This window comes from Lithobates pipiens, unplaced genomic scaffold (assembly GCF_037356315.1).
Source record: "Lithobates pipiens isolate NorthernLeopardFrog02 unplaced genomic scaffold, aLitPip1_a1.2 Scaffold_25, whole genome shotgun sequence".
Taxonomy (NCBI): Eukaryota; Metazoa; Chordata; class Amphibia; order Anura; family Ranidae; genus Lithobates; species Lithobates pipiens.
The window spans coordinates 244,006,362-244,026,462 of NW_027507787.1; the positions used below are offsets into that span (position 1 = coordinate 244,006,362).

Below are 20,101 nucleotides of genomic sequence, written 5' to 3' on the forward strand. Positions count from 1 at the left end.
CCTTACAGAGTTCCTGTATTTGCATTGCTTTATATCTCAGAAGACTCAGCGTAATCGTTCTGATTTCTGTAGTGATTGGCATTTATTGACATTTACTACTTATCTAGCGACTGTAATTGAATTTATTTCTCAATTACTCTATATAAAAAAAAAAAAAAGATGAGGAATTTTATTCTTGCCATCTTTTTTATAGTAATGCTTCCATGGGAAGTACACAGAAATGACATCAAAGACTCCCCAGAGTTCCACATGGAGGGAGACATGAAGATGACCCAAGAACCCGTGAAGGAAATGGTCAGACAATTGGAGAATGACCCCTCAGAGATCCGCATGGAACATAAGGAGGGGATCCTGAAAACAACGCAGCAGCCATGGGCTGTACCCAGAAATGACATCAGAGAGTCCCCAGAGATCCGCATGGAACATAAGGAGGGGATCACGAGAACAACGCAGCAGCCGGTGCAGATTCCATTGATTTTTAGAATCTTGTTCCCATGGGCTGTCATGATATGTATTTACATTCTGAAGAACATTCTGCACCAAAATTTCCTGGCCAGAATATTAGAATACTATTTGAAGTTCCTGCAGCTGAGAGGATTCATACATCTACTGATCTATATCTGGAACAACAGGGGGCCAGCCTTTGAGAACATAATCCTACCCCTGCCTATAATCGCTGGTGAATGGTACCAATGGCTGGTCACTGGGCTCTGGTCAGTCGGGTCCAAGGGGTGGGCAGCCTTAGAGAACACAGTCCCACCCCTGCTCATAAATGCTGGTGAATGGTACCAATGGGTGGTCACTGGGCTCTGGTCAGTCGGGTCCAAGGGGTGGGTGACCCTAGAGAACACAGTCCCACCCCTGCTCATAAATGCTGGTGAATGGTACCAATGGGTTGTCACTGGGCTCTGGTCAGTCGGGTCCAAGGGGTGGGCAGCCTTAGAGAACACAGTCCCACCCCTGCTCATAAATGCTGGTGAATGGTACCAATGGGTGGTCACTGGGCTCTGGTCAGTCGGGTCCAAGGGGTGGGTGACCCTAGAGAACACAGTCCTACCCGTACTTATAAAAATTGTTACTGAGCACCAGTCAGAATGCTTTCTGGGGTTTATCGCCATGCTGGTGGTACTGCTCGTAATATATTTCAAGCCATTCTACAGACTGTTCAGACCAACAAGTAGCAACATCACCCCACCAAGTGACGCTATTCTACCAGCAACTGAGGACATCATTCCTCCAAGTGAAGATGAAGAGAGCAGCATGGAGGAGGTTGACTTTCCTATTCCCAGAGTCGCTCCTCCTAGGGATCTCATCCGTGCCCATGTACGGGATTTATGCCGGTCAGTAAAGAAGCGCAGGCCATCCAAAGTGATCAAGGTTGGCAACATAATCCCAACAAGCCAGGACATCATTCCTCCAAGTGAAAATGTGGCCAGCACTGTGGAAGAGACAGATGTACCTGTTTCCAAACATGCATCTCCTCAGGATTACCTACGTGACCCGCTATGCCAGCCAACGAAGAGTGGCATCATGTCAGTGAGTGATGACAGCATTCCACCAAGTGACATCATTCTTCCAGCAAATGCTGTCATCCTTCCACCAAGCAAAATTGCAGAGAGCACTATGGAGGAGACCGGATTTCCCATTGCCAGCGTCGCACCTAAGAGGAAGAATACTGGGCCTTGGAGTGATCCGAGCTTTCTAGCCACATACATGACCTCAGCGATGGGTTCCGGCCATAGGCCACGATGGACTACATTTACTGTCCATCCAAGCGTCGCACGTCGTAGGAAAAACGTGAAAAGATCTATGGACAATTTCCAACGTTGAGTGGTGCTGTATTACCAGAAAAGGAAATCCATGCTGGGAATTAAAATAAGTAGACAAGGAGGAGGTGTAAGAAGTGCGGGGTAGTGAGAGGTTGGGGAGGGGGGAGTAGGAAGAGAGGGGTAGTAAGAGAGGGGGAGGGGGTAGTGGGAGAGGGATGTAAGAAGTGGGGGGGTGTAGGAACAGAAGGGGTAGTGGGTGTAAGAAGAGGGGGAGGGGGTGTAGGAAGAGAGGGGGTAGTGAGAGAAGGGGGAGGGGGTGTAAGAAGTGGGGGAGGGGGGTGTAGGAAGAGAGGGGGTAGTGAGAGACAAGACAATTGGCTGTTCCTAGAAGAATGAAGAGCCAGGCTTCCACATTTAAATGAGTTGTCCTGTCCCTGCCTGTCTACATTTCAGGTCACCCCCATGGCTAGCTCATGTCCTCTTACATAAGACAGATCCTATCCATGGAGTAGAGACACTATACAGACCAGAGGACATGTATTTATCCCATTCCACACAAAGGACATCACCAATATTGTAGGCCACGTACAGAGGCCGCATGTGGGCAGCACAGAGGCTTAGTGGTGAGCCTTGCAGCACTTGGGTCCATGGTTCAAATCCTGACCAGGACACTATCTGCATGGAGTTTGCATGTTCTCCCTGTGCTTGCGTGGGTTTCCTCCGGGTACTCCGGTTTCCTCCCACACTCCAAAAACATGCTACTTTGTGTTGGTGGTGCAGTGGTGAGCATAGCTGCTTTTCAAGCAGTTGACCCGGGTTCGATTCCCGGCCAACACAATCTCACAAGATGGCTGTCTCAGCTGGTGTCACCCAACTTTCCATGATATCTGTATATACAATGTTCTCTCTTCAGTACTGTGCAAAGGTTTTAGCCAGGTCTTTTGGCTATAACCGCTTCAACTCTTCTGGGAAGGCCATCCACAAGGTTTAGGAGATGTGTCTATGGGAATGCTTGACCATTCTTCCAGAAGCGCATTTGTGAGGTCAGGCAGTGATGTTGGATGAGAAGGCTCGGCTCGCAAGTCTCCACTCTAATTCATCCCAAAGGTGGTCTATCGGGTGAAGGCCAGTAAAGTTCCTCCACCCCAAACTCTCTGATCCATGTCTTATGGACGTTGCTTTGTGCACTGGTCCAAGTCATTTGGTGGAGGGGGATTATGGTGTGGGGGGTTGTCTTTCAGGGTTTGGGCTTGGCCCCTTAGTTCCAAATGAAGGGAACTCTTAAGGCATCAGCATACCAAGACATTTTGGACAATTTTATGCTCCCAACTTTGTGGGAACAGTTTGGGGACGGCCCCTTCCTGTTCCAACATGACTGCCCACCAGTGCAGAAGGCAAGGTCCATAAAGACATGGATGAGCAAGTTTGGGGTGGTGCCAGGCCTTCTTGTCCAACATCAGTGCCCAACCTCACAAATGCACCTCTAAACCTTGTGGACGGCCTTCCCAGAAGAGTTGAATCTGTTGTAGCTGCATAGAGGCCGGCCAACTCAATATTGAACCCTACGGACTAAGACTGGGATGCCACTGAAGTCCATGTGCGTGTAAAGGCAGGTGTCCCAATACTTTTGGCAATATAGTGGATATTATTTTTTCATTGTGCTGTATATAGCTCCTTCATGATGACGTCTCATTTAGCCTCCTCTCTGTATATTTATTTAGTACAATAAATAATATGGAGTCTGTGTGCAGCTGTCTTGCTTTTTATATGTTGATTATTTGACAGATTGATGTTTAATTTCATTTTTGATGGACGGGAAGGCCAAATCCACGAATGCAGTGAAATGGTGATGCAGAACAATGTTGGTGTATTGAGGGCGTGGTGTAGCTGCAGAATACAGAAATAGTGCGCTGCCTATTACCCAAACCCTATAAAGCGGGAAGTCGCCGGAGCCATATAGAAAATGAAAATGCTTTCTATGACGTCACAATGTTCCTCCTATAGCTACAGCCAAGAAAACGACTTCTCAGCCCCCCTTACTTGTATTCTGCCATTATGTTGTAAAAAGACGGCCGCAGCGCGGACGCCAATTGCCGGCAGGCCGTCCTTGGACATCCTCCTGTTTACTTCCATGGGCGCGCATCGGGGAAGTTCTGTGCTGGCCGTGTCCCTTGGACACAGCCAGTCACAGATCGCTGTAAATGGCCAATCACAGCGGCCGTTTACAGAGAGATCGGCGTGTCCAATGAGAGATGATCTCATATGTGAACATATGAGATCATCTCTCATCGCCGGCTCTCGCTCCTCACACACTGATTCACCACCCATCAAAGTACCTGTCATCACCCATCACAGCCCATCTGAGTACCCGAGTACCTGTCCCAGCCCATCTGTGTACCCGAGTACCTGAGTATCTGTCAGCCCATCTGTGTACCCGAGTACCTGAGTATCTGTCAGCCCATCTGTGTACCCGAGTACCTGAGTATCTGTCAGCCTATCTGAGTACTAGACATGGGCGCCGTCAAAAAATTTGTTTCGTTCTGTTCCGTTTCGATTCGTAATAAAATTAATTCGTAATTCGTATTTCGTGTCCGAAATTCCGTTCTGTTTCGTACGAAATACAAATTTTCGTTAACGTGTACAAACGTTCTTTACGATGAATCTAAAGGCAAAAACATTGCTCATTATGCTTATTATGATTTGCAGAAAACTTCAGGGTAGGGTAGGCAAAACTTCAAGGTCAGGGTAGGCAAAGAATCATCTCCTACACCCTCTTCTTTGCCTACCCTGACCTTCCCTCGCCTCCATTATCTCAAGATTCCTGAATTTTCAGAATTTCACATATAAAAAAAAGAATGCTTGTAGTTGTCGATCCCAGATTCACCTCATACATGTGTTAGGTCACGGTGCTGGTGTCAGATCACTCTATCACGGTGCAGGTGTCAGTGCTCTAGATCACGGTGCTGGTGATCATCTCCTGAACCCTTTTCTTTGCCTACCCTGAACTTCCCTCGCCTCCATTATCTCAAGATTCCTGAATTTTCAGAATTTCACATATAAAAAAAGAATGCTTGTATTTGTCGATCCCAGATTCACCTCATACATGTGTTATGTCACGGTGCTGGTGTCAGATCACTCTATCACGGTGCAGGTGTCAGTGCTCTATTTCACGGTGCTGGTGCTGGTGATCATCTCCTGCACCCTCTTCTTTACCTTCCCTGACCTTCCCTCGCCTCCTTTATCTCAAGATTCCTGAATTTTCAGAATTTCACATATAAAAAAAGAATGCTTGTAGTTGTCGATCCCAGATTCACCTCATACATGTGTTATGTCACGGGGCTGGTGTCAGATCACTCTATCACGGTGCAGGTGTCAGTGCTCTATATCACGGTGCTGGTGATCATCTCCTGCACCCTCTTCTTTACCTTCCCTGACCTTCCCTCGCCTCCATTATCTCAAGATTCCTGAATTTTCAGAATTTCACATATAAAAAAAGAATGCTTGTAGTTGTCGATCCCAGATTCACCTCATACATGTGTTATGTCACGGTGCTGGTGTCAGATCACTCTATCACGGTGCAGGTGTCATTGCTGTATGTCACGCTGCTAATGTCAGTGCTCTCTAGAGGTCGACCGGAAAAAAAAGGGCTAACTTGCGTTTGAAAGGCCTCTGCGCAAATTCCGCGTCACATAAAATATTGCAACAACTGCTATTTTAATCCCTAGGGTGTCTGCTAAAATATATATATATATATATAATTTTTGGGGCTTCTGAGTGATTTTCTAGCAGAAAATACTGGATTTTTACTTGTAAGCAACAAGTGTCAGAAAAGATTTAGTCTTTAAATGGTTAAACTGAGAACTTCTACACACTGAGTTCAGCCCATTAAAGAAGAAACATTGTATCACTTTGTTCTTTTCTTGACAGCCCAGAGAGGAGGAAAGTCCTTCACTGATGTCTTCAGGCAACTTACATTGACTTCTATCACAGAAGTCTTCTGCAAGTCATAATAAGCATAATGACTGAGATCCGGAATTCGTAAACAAAAGTTTGTATTCCGTACAGAATTCGGACGCACAGCAATTCATATTTCAGATCCTCCCGAACGTACGAATTTCTTAAAATTCGTATGAATTTGAGATTCGTACGGAATGAATCGCACATGTCTACTGAGTACCCGAGTACCTGACAACCTGTCAGTCCATCTGAGTACCCGAGTACCTGTCACATCCCATCTGAGTACCCGAGTACCTGTCACAGCCCATCTGAGTACCCGAGTACCTGTCACAGCCCATCTGAGTACCCGAGTACCTGTCACAGCCCATCTGAGTACCTGAGTACCTGTCACACCACATCTGAGTACACGAGTACCTGTCACACCGCATCTGAGTACACGAGTACCTGTCACAGTCCATTTGAGTACCTGTCCCAGCCTATCTGAGTACCCGAGTACCTGTCCCAGCCCATCTCAGTACCCGAGTAGCTGTCACAGTCCATCTGAGTACCTGTCACAGCCCATCTGAGTACCCGAGCACCTGTCACAGCCCATCTCAGTACCCGAGTACCTGTCACAGTCCATCTGAGTACCCGAGTACCTGTCACAGCCCATCTGAGTACCCGAGTACCTGTCACAGCCTTCTGAGTACCCGAGTACCTGTCACAGTTCATATGAGTACCCAAGTACCTGTCACAGTCCATCTGAGTACCCGTCACAGCCCATCTGAGTACCCGAGTACCTGTCCCAGCCCATCTGAGTACCCCGAGCACCTGTCACAGCCCATCTGAGTACCCGAGTACCTGTCACAGTCCATCTGAGTACCCGAGTACCTGTCACAGTTCACCTGAGTACCCAACTACCTGTCACAGTCCATCTGAGTACCCGAGTACCTGTTACAGTTCATATGAGTACCCAAGTACCTGTCACAGCCCATCTGAGTACCCGAGTACCTGTCCCAGCCCATCTGAGTACCCGAGCACCTGTCACAGCCCACCTCAGTACCCGAGTACCTGTCACAGTCCATCTGAGTACCCGAGTACCTGTCACAGCCCATCTGATTACCGGAGAACCTGTCACAGTCCATCTGAGTACCCAAGTACCTGTCACAGTCCATCTGATTACCTGAGTACCTGTCACAACCCATCAGAGTACCCGAGTACCTGTCACCAGCCCATCGGAGTACCAGAGTACCTGTCACAGTCCAACTGAGTACCCGAGTACCTGTCACAGCCCATCAGGTTACCCGAGTACCTGTCACAGCCCATCTGAGTACCCGAGTACCTGTCACAGTTCATCTGAGTACCCGAGTACCTGTCACAGCCCATCTGAGTACCCGAGTACCTGTCACAGTTCATCTGAGTACCCGAGTACCTGTCACCAGCCCATCGGAGTACCAGAGTACCTGTCACCAGCCCATCGGAGTACCCGAGTACCTGTCACCAGCCCATCGGAGTACCCGAGTACCTGTCACCAGAATGTCATAGAATACACATTGGGGTGTTTGTTTTCCAAAATGGGGTCATTTTGTGGGTAATTCTATTGTCCTGGTGCTCCAGGACCTTCAAAAGTGTGATAGGTAGGAACGAAATGAGATGTGTAATTTATACTCCTGAAGGTACCACTTCCATGTTGGCCCTCTGTATATGGCCAGGCTGTGTAAAAGTCCCACACATGTGGTATCGCCATACTCGGGAAGAGTTGCACAATGTATTTTGGGGTGTAATTGGAAGTATGCATATGCCGTGTATGAGAAATAACTTGTTATTATGACAATTCTGTAAAAAAACAAAACAAAAAAAACATTCTTCTTTTTACCAAGAATTGTGGGGAAAAATTACAACTTCAAAAAACTCACCATGCCTCTTACTAAATACCTTGGACTGTCTACTTTTCAAAAAGGGGTCATTTGGGGGGTATTTGTACTTTCCTGACATTTCAGAGCCTCAAGAAATGAGATAGGCCGTCAGTGCATCAGGTGTGACCAATTTTCAATGATTTGCACCACAGCTTGTAGACTCTATAACTTTTAAAGAAACTAAATAATATCCACTAATTTGGTTTATTTTTACCAAACAGATGTAGCCGTATACATTTTAGCCCAAATTTATGAACAAAATGAATTATTTGCAAAATTTTATCATAGAAACTAAAAAAAATGTTTTGTTTTTTTCCCTAAATTTTGGCTCTTTTTTCACTTATGCCGCAAAAAATAAAAAACCCCTGTGGTGATTAAATAACACCAAAAGAAAGCTCTATTTGTATGAAAAAAATGATAAAAATTTTGTTTGGGTACAGTGTGAGTAATTGGCATTCAAAGTGTGAGAGCGCTGAAAGCTAAAAATTGGTCTGCTAAGGAATCTGTATAAATGCCCGGTATTGAAGTGGTTAAGAACAAAAAAAAATTGCTTTAAAAATAAAAAATAAAAATAAAAAAGTATTTACCTGCAGCCTGGACCGGATGTGACGCCAGTACTGGCCATTCTTCATACAGAATGGGTTCCTAATCCTAACAGAATTGTTCCTAGGACATGGTCTGCCCCTGATCTCGGTAAAGAGCCGATGAAGCGGTTCTTTACCCATGTGATCGGCTGTGTCCAATCACAGCCGTTCACATGTAAACAAGGAAGTGCCATTTATTTTCTCTCCTGGCAGGGGAGACCTGTACAGGTAATCAGGGCACTGATTACAGTACAGCCCTAGCAGTGCCCATCAGTGATGCCAGTCAGTGCTGCCTTTCAGTGCTCATCGGTGCCACCCATCACTGACACCAATCAGTGCCCATTAGTGATGCCACTCAGTGCTGCCCATCAATGCCAACTATCAGGAAAAAACAAATGCAGGCGACTCTGAGTTAGACTGTAAAGTGTGTATTAACTACTTCCTGTCCGCGCTATAGCTGAAAGACGGCTACAGTGCAGACTTAATTTGGACGTCATCCGGCGCTTGATCGGCATGCGCGCTCCCTGCAGGGTGGGCGTGTGGCGCCCTCTGTGATCAGAGAGTCTATGAGACTCAGCTGATCAGAGATCGGAGTAAGAGGTCGGTCCCGACCCCTTACCATGTGATCAGCTGTTAGCCAATGACAGCTGATCATGTGATGTAATCAGAGCCGGTAGCTGCACGAGAGACATCGGTCCCGATCGTGGAGAGGCTTCTGTGCCCACTAGCCACACCTACCAGTGCCCACCAGTGCCACTCATTAGTGCCACCTATTAGTGCCTACAGTGTGTCATTACCAGTGCTGCATATCAATATCACCTACCAGTGCTCACAGTACCACCCATCAGTGCCACCTACCAGTGCCCATCAGTGCCACCTACAAGTGAAAATCAGTGCCTTACCACGTGATCAGCTGTTAGCCAATGACAGCTGATCATGTGATGTAATCAGAGCGGGTAGCTGCAAGAGAGACATCGGTCCCGATCGTGGAGAGGTTTCTGTGCCCACTAGCCACACCTACCAGTGGCTGCTAGTGCCACCTACCAGTGCCCACCAGTGCCACCTATCAGTGCCTACAGTGTGTCATTACCAGTGCTGGTTATCAATATTACCTACCAGTGCTCACAGTACCACCTACCAGTGCCACCTACAAGTGCCAATCAGTGCCAGCTATCAGTGCCCATCAGTGACATCTATCAGTACCACCCACCAGTGCCACCTAGTGCCTTCTTATCAATGCCCATCAGTGTTGCCTTATCTGTGCCCATTAGTGCAGCTCATCAGTGCCATCTCATCAGCGAATAACAACGTAGGAGAAAAATTACCCGTTTGCAACATTTTATAACAAACTATGAAACGTTTTTTGTTTTGTTTTTTTCAAAAAGTTTTGTTTATTTTTGTTTGTTTAGCAAAAAATAAAAGACCCAAATGGTGATTACATACCAGCAAAAGAAAGATCTATTTGTGTGAAAAAAAAACAATAAAAATGTAATTTGTGTACAGTGTAGCACGACCGCGCAATTGTCATTCAAAGTGCAACGGCGCTGACAGCTAAAAAATTGGTCTGGGCAGGAGGGGGGTTTAAGTGCCCGGCAAGCGAGTGGTTAATAAAAACACACAGGGGGTGATTTACTAAGAATGGAGAGTGTAAAATCTGGTGCAGGTCTGTAAAGGAAACCAATCAGCTTCCAGGATTTATTGTGAAAGATGAATTGAACAAGCTGACGCTAGAAGCTGATTGGCTCCCATGTACAGCTGCACCAGATTTTACACTCTCCAGTTTTGGTAAATCATCCCCCATAGTGTTTTTATGAATACACACTTTACAGTCTGACTCAGAGGCGCCTGCATTTGTTTTTCTTTGCATATCTTGGAGATCGCTTCTGCTTCCCTGCTAAGGCTGCCCTGAATCAATAGACTATTTTTAGGCTGCATAGCAGATCACTGGCCACTTGGACTTCAGTACTGGAGGATCTGTTCAGTACCAGCGCCACATGTATATTTGTCAGTGCCACCTATCAGTGCCGCCCGTCAGTGACACCAATCAGTGCCCATTAGTGATGCCAGTCAGTGCCGCCTCATCAGTGCCCATCAGTGCCCCCTATCAGTGCCCATTAGTGGGGAATATTAGTGTCTCCTCTTCAGTGAAGGAGAAAAATAACTTATTTACAAAATTTACCGACAGAAAGTAAGAAACTTTTTTTGCTAAATTTTCAGTCTTTTTAATTTTATTTTTAATTTTTTTTTAAATAAACCCTCAGCAGTGATTATAAATACCACCAGAAGAAAGTTCTATTTGTGTGAAAACAAATGATACAAATGTCACATGTGTACAGTGTTATCTGACCGCACAATTGTCACTCAGCGCTGAAAGCTGATAATTGGCCTGGGCAGGAAGGGGGGTAAAAGTGCCCGGTATGGAAGTGGGTGAATAGAAATGTTGATCTCGGAATCTGGTGATAAGTAGCGGATTCTCCAGTCGGGGGCGCCATTGGAACGTATTTTCAGTCTTGGGGGCGCCCCTGTCCAAGGCTCGGATCTCGTTATTGTGTGTCGCTCGCTTCCCGACACCCCGACAAATGTTGTGCTCTTTAGGGGCGCCATTCATTATTAATGGTACCCCACACATTGGCAAACACGGGGGGTATTTTGGTGCGGCGCAATTTAATGCAAAAAAGGGGGCGGGGACTTCTCTCCCGGCGTTCCTGCGGGTAGGGAAGCCCATTGAAATGAATAGGCCGCCTTACATGCAGCCGCACAGAGGTGAGCCAAGGGCTTGCTCACATGTCAAGTCGGAGGGGTGGTAAAAACACATGGTAGAGATGGTTTTACCCCTCCGACTGCCCCCCCTTTAGCTGGGGGTGTACCCAGGGTGAATGGGGCTGCACTGCCACCTACAGCTGTGTGCATTGCACGGTGATGAGGCATTTACCGGCTTAGAACAGGTGAGGAGGCAACATATCGCTTCTTTACCGCCTGACAAATGCCTCTGAAGAGCGATCTGTGTGGGTTGCTTTTCAGAGGAGCAGCAGTCCTCGCTGTTATCACAAACAAGAGGTAAAAACAGCAGTTGTGACCGTCCAGGAATAGGGGGGTCAGGAGGACAAGGAGCCCCCCATATATAAATGTACAAATAATAATAATGAGATTTGTGGGTAATAAGAGGTGGGTGGGGGATGGGCAGTGCTGATCACATGACATACAATGCACCATTCTATTATTACATGGTGAGGATTACAAATCTTTATTGATAATAATGATGACAGACAATAACAATAATGACTCCTCCCCTCCCCCCTCTCCCCCGGTGTCTCCTCCCCTCAGGGGTTCCACTCACTGCTGTGTCCCTTCTTCCAGCACTTCCCCTTCCCGGCCACCACGGGGCGCAGCTTCCCTCCATCCACCCCGACCACTGGGGCACACCGATCTGCCGGAGCTCTATGGTGATGGGTGTTACAGGAGGATATCTATGGTGATGGGATCCTACAGGAGGAGATGAATGTTGCTGCCCTCTACTGGCACCTGTGTGCATTACACCCGAGGATGTACAGGCAACTGTTTTATTATATCATTATTATTATTCCACTTACTAATCTTATTATTTCTGGAAAGATTTACCATAATATTCAATTATTTAAAATAATACATATTATTACAATTTATATTATACCAACAACAATTCTATATATACACTTTTTTTATTATTATTATTAAATTTAAATGTATTAAAATTATTACAATTTATTTTATTAATAAAATAAAGTTATTTATTTTTAATAAAATAATATATATATATATATATATATATATATATATATATATATATATATATACACACTTTAATAAAATAATTTATGATAATATTAATAATAAATGATGATCTGATCTTCTAATAACTATATTTATGTATTTCTGTGTAATTTGCCCCTACAGACTATAAATCATATTAATATTCCTCCCATGACTCCATTATTCTCATAAAGTCTCTTATTATACCTACGGATTCCCAATAGGAAACATTCTTGTTTATCCAATATGTAGCCAATCAGATCGCAGCAGCCACTGCTCAGCTTCCCCTGCTGCAATCTTATTGGCTCACAAGACAACCCATTATGATGTCACACAGTGCAGGTCACATGACCTGGCACACTGTGTTGTCATAGTGACACCTGACCTCTGGCGGTTATAAATAGTGAGTGCAGAACCAGAATTCTCAGTTGAGATTTGCTTTCAGCAGAGTAAGCTGCTTCCTTACAGAGTTCCTGTATTTGCATTGCTTTATATCTCAGAAGACTCAGCGTAATCGTTCTGATTTCTGTAGTGATTGGCATTTATCGACATTTACTACTTATTTAGCGACTGTAATTGAATTTATTTCTCAATTACTCTATATAAAAAAAAAAAAATGAGGAATTTTATCCTCGCCATCTTTTTTATAGTAATGCTTCCATGGGAAGTACACAGAAATGACATCAAAGACTCCCCAGAGTTCCACATGGAGGGAGACATGAAGATGACCCAAGAACCCGTGAAGGAAATGGTCAGACAATTGGAGAATGACCCCTCAGAGATCCGCATAGAACATAAGGAGGGGATCCTGAAAACAACGCAGCAGCCGGTGCAGATTCCATTGGTTTTTACAATCTTGTACCCATGGGCTGTACCCAGAAATGACATCAGAGAGTCCCCAGAGATCCGCATGGAACATAAGGAGGGGATCACGAAAACAACGCAGCAGCCGGTGCAGATTCCATTGATTTTTAGAATCTTGTACCCATGGGCTGTCCTGATATGTATTTACATTCTGAAGAACATTCTGCACCAAAATTACCTGGCCAGAATATTAGGATACTATTTGAAGTTCCTGCAGCTGAGAGGATTCATACATCTACTGATCTATATCTGGAACAACAGGGGGCCAGCCTTGGAGAACATAATCCCACCCCTGCCTATAAGTGCTGGTGAATGCTACCAATGGGTGGTCACTGGGCTCTGGGCAGTCGGGTCCAAGGGGTGGGTAGCCTTAGAGAACACAGTCCCACCCCTGCTAATAAATGCTGGTGAATGGTACCAATGGGTGGTCACTGGGCTCTGGTCAGTCGGGTCCAAGGGGTGGGTGACCCTAGAGAACACAGTCCTACCCATACTTATAAAAATTGTTACTGAGCACCAGTCAGAATGCTTTCTGGGGTTCATCGCCATGCTGGTGGTACTGCTCGTAATATATTTCAAGCCATTCTACAGACTGTTCCAGCCAACAAGTAGCAACATCACCCCACCAAGTGACGTCTTTCTACCAACCACTGATGACACCATTCCACCCACATGTGAAAATCAGGATTACCTACGTGTCCAGCTACGCCGCAAAACGAAGAGACGTAGACCACGATTGGTAAGAAGGCGCAAAAAACATATCTCCCTACGAAAGCGTGCCATCATCCCACGGCGGGATGACACCATTCCACCAAATGATGTCATTCTACCTCCAAATGCTGTCATCATTCCACCAAGCACAAATGCAGAGAGTGCTATGGAGGGGACTGACTCTCACATTCCCAGAGTCGCACCTTCTAGGGTTAACATCTGGGTTCGCATACGGGAATCATGCCGGCCAGTGAAGAAGCACAGGCTATCCAAAGTGTTTAGGGATAGAAACGCGTTTCAGGATTACCTACGTGCCCCGCTACGCCTGAAAATGAAGAGATGTAAACCACCAATGGTGGTCAGGCGCAAATATTTCTTTCCACGAAAGAGGAAGCACTGGCCAACCAAAGCGTTCAACGATGGCAACATAATCCCAACAAACAAGGATATCCTTCCAACAAGAGAAAATGCAGAGAGAACCATGAAGGAGATGGACTTTAATATTCCCAGAGTCGAACCTACCAGGAATACCACAAGGCCTTGGAGTGATGAGATCATTCCAAGCAAATCCATGATCCCAGCAATGGGTTCCGGCCTTAGGCAACGGAGTAGTACATTTACTATCCATCACAGCATCGCACGTCGTAGGAGAAATGTGAACAGGGCTATGGACAAGACTGACGTTCAAATTCCCAGCGTCACGCCTCCTAGGGATCACAGCAACATCATCCCACAGAATGGTGGTATCCGCTCATTACCGAGTTCACTTATGTCACCAGTGACTGATGACATCAATATGCTATTGGACTTCATTAGTCAACAAAGGACATCACTGGCTGTCGATCCCAGCATCGAAACTCGTAGTGATCAAACCCATCTTTACCTACGGGAATTATTCCAGCTAGTGAAGAATCATAGGCCAACCAAGGAGGATGGCCAGGAGTCTTAAACCGGATCTTTACTTTGCATAGCGCTCCAGTGCAATGGTGTCCCAGAGCCACTGCCAGCTTTGGCCAGGTGGCCTCAAGGTACCAATTTCAGGCAGGGGTTGTGGGGGGGGGGGGGGGGGGTTGTCACAGAAAAGGGTGGCGGGGGTTTGTCACAGAAAAGGGGGGCGGGGTTTAGACACAGTCAGGGGTGGTAGGGGGGTTAGACACAGGCAGGGGTGTCGGGGGTTAGACACATGCAGGGGTAGTAGGGGGTTAGACACAGGCATTGGTGGTAATGGGGTTAGACACAGGCATTGGTGGTAATGGGGTTAGACAACCCAGGCAGGTGGAGTTCATACATTTTGGCCAATATGCGATAGTGCGGCTGACAATCTGACACTAATTAACTCTGGAGGGTGAACTAACTGACAGTAATCTGTGCTAATACTATACACTGTTACTGTACTAATGACACTGGCTTTGAAGGGTTTAACACCTAGGGTAGCCAAAGGGTTAAATGTGAGCCTAGCAATGTGTGCTGCTTTTTACCAATAAATCTCTCAATGAAACTGACAGATCCCCCCCCCCCCTCTGTACAGGGCTCTGTAAGCTCTGTGATTGGACACAGCCGATCAGCAGGTCCCAGACATCAATCATTGGACAGGACTTATTGATAGGCCTGCTGTGTACAATCATAGCGAGGGGGGGGGGGGGGGGGGTCGCTCATGTGCAGTGCCCTAAACCCGGAAGTAGGCAGAGACATACCGGTAGGTCGCTTGCTCTACCCACTGTCATCATTTTAAAAAGGCTCCGCCCACACAGCTGCATCATTCATTCTATGGATGAAAGAACTACAAGTCCCGTCTGCCATGGCTGCAGTCAGCTTGTAGTTCTCAATGAAGTCTGAGGGCGCTGCTGAGAGCTCCTGCTCTGCAGTTATTGTCTGCCCCTGGGGGGGGTACGGGAGGTATGGGGGGGGGGGTAGTATGGTCACCCACCTCCTTGTGAGCGGCTGAGTTGGACTCCCAGAATCTCTGGACTTTGCTGAAGGTGTGGTCGGTGCAGTCGGAGAGGCCGCTGAGGAAGGTGGCCCCGGATCTTTCTGTGATGCCCATTTCTTCCTCTGACTGCTTCTATATGGACAGGAAACCCGCCTGCAGGTCATTGCAGCTTTACAGCATCTGCCGTCAGATCACTCTTCCCTGGAGAGCAGAAATATGAACATCAACCAATGGCACAGGTGTGGGTCGGCTGCACAGCGCTGGAGTTGTGGTATCACAACCCTGGAGAGGTTTTCATCGGATTGGAAGGACCCTTGAAGTCACTTGCCAACCACAATATATATCAAGTGACTTCAAGGGTCCTTCCAATACGCCGCACACTGCATCAAATTGGTCTGCATGGCTGTCGTCCCAGAAGGAAGCCTCTTCTAAAAATGATGCACAAGAAAGCCTGCAAACAGTTTGCTGAAGACAAGCAGACTAAGGACATGGATTACTGGAACCACGTCCTGTGGTCTGATGAGACCAAGATAAACTTATTTGGTTCAGATGGTGTCAAGTGTGTGTGGTGGCAACCAGGTGAGGAGTACAAGACAAGCTTGTCTTGTCTACAGTCAATCATGGTGGTGGGAGGGCTGGCAGACTTAGGCCTGGGAGGCAAGTCCAGTCAAGTGTCCCTCTGAACCACCTCACCATCCATCGAGAGAGAGAGAGAGACCAGTTCACACAGCAGGCAGTGTGAATTGGTCTTTCTTTCTTTCTCCCTCCATCTTTCGATCTCCCCATCCCTCTTTCTTTCTTTATTTCCCTCCCTCTTTCTCTCCATCCCTCTTTTTTTCCTTGCCTCTCTCCCCCTCCATCTTTCTTTCTCGTTCCTTCTCTCTTCCTTAGTATCATCTCTGATCTCTGTTGCTGCGTACACATGGTCAGACTTTGCAGCGGAGGTCCGGCAGAATTTCCAAACGAGCGGCTAAAGTCCATTCATTTTGAACGTGACTTCCGGGACGACGGGACTAGCGAAGGAAGTCAATGTAGCTGCTTCCATAGGCGAGATTGACACCTTGCGAGCCCCGTCACCTGGTATGGGTTTTAATGGTAACCCCTACGCCGAAAAACAGCGAGGGGGCCCCCCCAAAGTCCATACCAGACCCTTATCCGAGCACGCAGCCCGGCCAGTCAGGAAAGGGGGTGGGGACGAGCGAGTGACCCCCTCCCCCCCCCAAACCGTACCAGGCTGCATGCCCTCAACATGGGGGGGTGTGCTTTGGGGATTTTTAGTCAAGCCTTCTTTCAAAGTCCGCCGGATAGTCCGATCATGTGTACGCGGCAGATTGGTCACTAACTTACCCTGCTCAGCGGGGGGCCGGGCCTTAGGCTGGATTCACACCAATGCAGTTTTAATGCTTTTTGCATTTTGCAGATTTGCACTACAGTCCATTTAACATGGTTTCCTATGGAACAAGTTCTGTAATGCAAATCTGCAAAATGCAAAAAGCACTTAAACTGCCATAGGTGTGAATCCAGCCTTAGAGAACAGAGGCCATATATGGGCAGCACAGAGGCTTAGTGGTTAGCCTTGCAGCACTGGGGTCATTGGTTCAAATCCTGACCAGGACGCTATCTGCATGGAGTCTGCATGTTCTCCCTGTGCTTGCGTGGGTTTCCTCCGGGGACTCCGGTTTCCTCCCACACTATAAGACATGCTACTTTTGCGTTGGTGATGCAATGGTGAGCATAGCTGCTTTCTACGCAGATGACCAGCCAACGCCATCTCCAAGATATCAGCCTATACAAATTAAGTGCTGAATATATATGAATAAAATTTAAACCAAGACTAATGAAGTGAATGTGTCGTATGTTTGTATGGATTTTATTAAACGTTTTTGAACAACAGATTTCTTGCAGGTGTGGATGTGATGGTTTTGTGTTCCCCTTTTCAGCCAGTAGGTGGAGCACTCAGGTCCTTTTCAAGTACATCTGCAGTGCACATCTGCCCCACCACTGTACCACCTAGCTCTTCTTTCCCACCATTGTAATCCCCTGCTCATCTGCCACACCAATATTTCCCCTTTCTCATCTGCCCCACCCTGCACATCTGCTCCACCGCCGTACCCCCATACTCTTCTGTCTCACCACTGAACCATCTTCTCATCTGTCCTAACACCGAATCTTCTCTTCTGCCCCACCAATGTATCTCCTGCTCATCTGCCCCCCTGCTTTTCTGGTAGTATGTACAGGAGAGGAGTGTGGAGGGTAAGACAGTGGGCAGTATATACAGGAGAAGCATGTGAAATGTATGAAAGTGGGCAGCATGTGCAGGAGAGGAGTGTGGAGGATATCACAGTGGGCAGTATGTACAGGAGAGGAGTGTGGAGGGTATGACAGTGGGCAGTATGTACAGGAGAGGAGTGTGGAGGGTAAGACAGTGGGCAGTATGTACAGGAGAGGAGTGTGGAGGGTATGACAGTGAGCACTATGGAGAGTAGTGTGGAGGGTAAGACAGTGGGCAGTATGTACAGGAGAGGAGTGTGGAGGGTATGACAGTGAGCACTATGGAGAGTAGTGTGGAGGGTAAGACAGTGGGCAGTATGTACAGGAGAGGAGTGTGGAGGGTATGACAGTGAGCACTATGGAGAGTAGTGTGGAGGGTGAGACAGTGGGCAGTATGTACAGGGAGGAAGGTGACGTTGGACCAACCAGTCGATACTGAAAATCGTTGACAACGATTTTCATCATCAATTAATTGTTGCAGCCCTAACACACACACACGGTTTTATGGTTTTGAGTAATAAAGACATGGAGGAGCGAGTTGCTTTTTTTTATGCATACTGTAACCAGAGTAATGCAATGTCACCATAGTAACACCATACTATGCTGAGGAGATGAGCATGTTTTTATTTATTTTTGCATACTGTAACCAGAGTAATACCGTACTATACTCTGAGGAGATGATCAGGATTTGTTTTTCAATTTTACCTAATAAAAATGAGAAAATATCATGTAAAAAAAAAAAAAAAAAATGTAATATTAAATCCTTATTTTAAAAATAACATTAATAATTAATGATTTATAATAATTGTAGGGGGGGGGGGATACATAGTAATAACAATATTAAGAATAATAATAAAAAATAATTAAAAGTCAATTTATTTCATTATTTCTTTATTTTTTTTGTTTGCACACTGTGACCAGAGTAATACAGTGTTACCATAGTAACACCATACTACTCAGTGGAGGATTATTATTATTTTTTGTTTTGATTTTTTGTTATAAAAATAATAACATTAAATGAATAATCCTCATTTTAAAAGTAAGATTAATAATTATTAATATATTAACAGTATTAAGAATAATAAACAAAATATATATTTAAAGGGTTTTTTGTTCATTTTTTTTCTCTTTTTTTTCATACCGTAACCAGAGTATAATACAGTGTTGCCATAGTAACAAGATAGCCCACACTACTCTGAGAAAGTGATCAGGATTTTTTTTATATATAATTTTACCTAATAAAAATAACAAAATATAATGTAAAAATAATAACATTAAATGAATAATCCTCATTTTAAAAAGATTAATAATATATTAATAACAGTATGAAGAATAATAAAAAAAAACTATTTTAAAGTTTTTTATTTTATTTTATTTCTCTTTTTTTTTACATGATATGATCTCAGTGATCATCTCCTGCACTCTTTTCTTTGCCTACCCTGACCTTCCCTCGCCTCCATTATCTCAAGATTCCTGCATTTTTAGAATTTCACATATAAAAAAAGAATGCTTGTAGGTGTCGATCCCAGATTCACCTCATACATGTGTTATGTCACCGTGCTGGTGTCAGATCACTATCACGGTGCAGGTGTCAGTGCTCTATATCACGGTGCTGGTGCTGGTGATCATCTCCTGCACCCTCTTCTTTGCCTACCCTGACCTTCCCTCGCCTCCATTATATCAAGATTCCTGAATTTTCAGAATTTCACATATAAAAAAAGAATGCTTGTAGTTGTCGATCCCAGATTCACCTCATACATGTGTTATGTCACGGTGCTGGTGTCAGATCACTCTATCACGGTGCAGGTGTCATTGCTGTATGTCACGCTGCTAATGTCAGTGCTCTCTAGAGGTCAACTGGAAAAAAAAGGGCTAACTTGCGTTTGAAAGACCTCTGCGCAAATACTGCGTCACATAAAACATTGCAACAAATGCTATTTTATTCCCTATATATAATTTTTGGGGCTTCTGAGTGATTTTCTAGCAGAAAATACTGGATATTTGTTTGTAAGCAACAAGTGTCAGAAAAGATTTAGTCTTTAAATGGTAAAACTGAGAACTTCTACACAAGGAGTTCAGCCCATTGAAGAAGAAACATTGTATCACTTTGATCTTTTCTTGGCAGCCCAGAGAGAGGAGGAAAGTCCTTCACTGATGTCTTCAGGCAACTTACATTGACTTCTATTACAGAAGTCTTTTGCAAGTCATAATAAGCATAATGACTGAGATCCGGAATTCGTAAACAAAAGTTTGTATTCTGTACAGAATTCGGACGCACGGCAATTCATATTTCGGATCCTCCCGAACGTACGAATTTCTCAAAATTCGTAC

The 20,101-nt window shown here is 45.5% G+C and overlaps 1 non-coding gene across 1 annotated transcript; it reads left to right on the forward strand.

Moving 5' to 3' along the window:
• The first annotated feature begins 2,534 nt into the window (after positions 1-2,534).
• On the forward strand, positions 2,535-2,606 carry TRNAE-UUC (transfer RNA glutamic acid (anticodon UUC)). Its single transcript has one exon. It is a non-coding gene; the product is annotated as a tRNA-Glu (tRNA).
• Positions 2,607-20,101: the final 17,495 nt, after the last annotated feature.